We start from the raw sequence: 1288 nt of genomic DNA on the forward strand, positions 1-1288 counted from the left end.
CCAATTTCGCACTACTTTTCACAGCCACATGTCGAAATTCTCGGCGGTCCCAGCCCGTCAGTACATGAGATCTCGATTCTGTTCCTTCACGTTTCCATTTCGAAATAACAACAGTCGACTCGAGCAACTCTTGAAAGACACAAAATTTCCTGATGGGTTAGTTACACAGATGACATCCAGTGGTTAGACCTGCCTGACCCATTCTGGTGTCACTACTTCTGTACCAGCAACACAACAGTCTTCACCTCCGTTTATACTGGCCACCCCGCTTCCCGTGACATCCAGAGATCACTTAATCGTTACACTGGGGTGCTTGGATTCTTTTGATCAAGTAGTCTACATCAGATACTCCATCTCGGACAATCGGTTGATTGACGATCAAAATGAGAAGGCACCGTCTGGAAAAGTGAGTTCAGGAGGACGCTTCGTGTGGTTTAATATACCGATTACTGAACAAAAGATGTATCCTATACAGAAAAATTCCCAAAATCAGTAGGAGATATATGCAATCCACAGAGCTGAGAGAGAACGGTCTAGAAAAGTTGGCTTTTTTATAAATTGTACACTGCTGATAAAAAAGAGTGTAGCACCCAGAAGGCGAGAAGGAACAAGTAAAACCTCACGGGGTGATGGGATATGTGATGTTATTTCAGTGCTTGTAAAATGGAGTCACATTTCCAAAGAACTTGGCAGTATCAGTCGAGTCTTCAGTGTGAGATTGCATCCTCTCTGGCCTGGATGCAGACACTTCTTATCTGGTTGGGGAGGTTGTAACAAAGCCGTTGTATCTTCTCATGAACCAGTCTCGCGCGCAACTGTTGGAACTGGTCTTTGACAACCTGGATAAAGGCACTATACAGAGTTGAAGTCGGAGGTGGTCTGAAACATTCTATCGGAGACAGGTCTGTGGATGTTGCTGGCTACGGGAGTACCTCAGACTGTTCACAGAGACATGTTCCAGTGTGTGGACGACCGTTGTCCTGCTGAAATGTGCCACCACGGTACTGTCGCATGAGAAGTAACACATGAGGACGCAGGATGTCGGTGACGTATCGTTGTGCCGTTAGAATTTCTTTAATCGTTACCTGCTGTGACCACAAGTCCCCAAAGCATAACGCCAGGAGCAACGCACTGTGCATATCCAAAACATTGTAAGAACGGTACCTCTCCCTGTGTCGCTGCCACGCTCATCCGTGGTAGAGAAGAAACGTAAACGTGACTCGCACCTGAACACATCGCCGCGTCACTCACAGCAGACCATCCTCCCCGATGCTGACACCACTCCAAA

This window comes from Schistocerca americana, chromosome 9 (assembly GCF_021461395.2).
Source record: "Schistocerca americana isolate TAMUIC-IGC-003095 chromosome 9, iqSchAmer2.1, whole genome shotgun sequence".
Classification (NCBI taxonomy): Eukaryota; Metazoa; Arthropoda; class Insecta; order Orthoptera; family Acrididae; genus Schistocerca; species Schistocerca americana.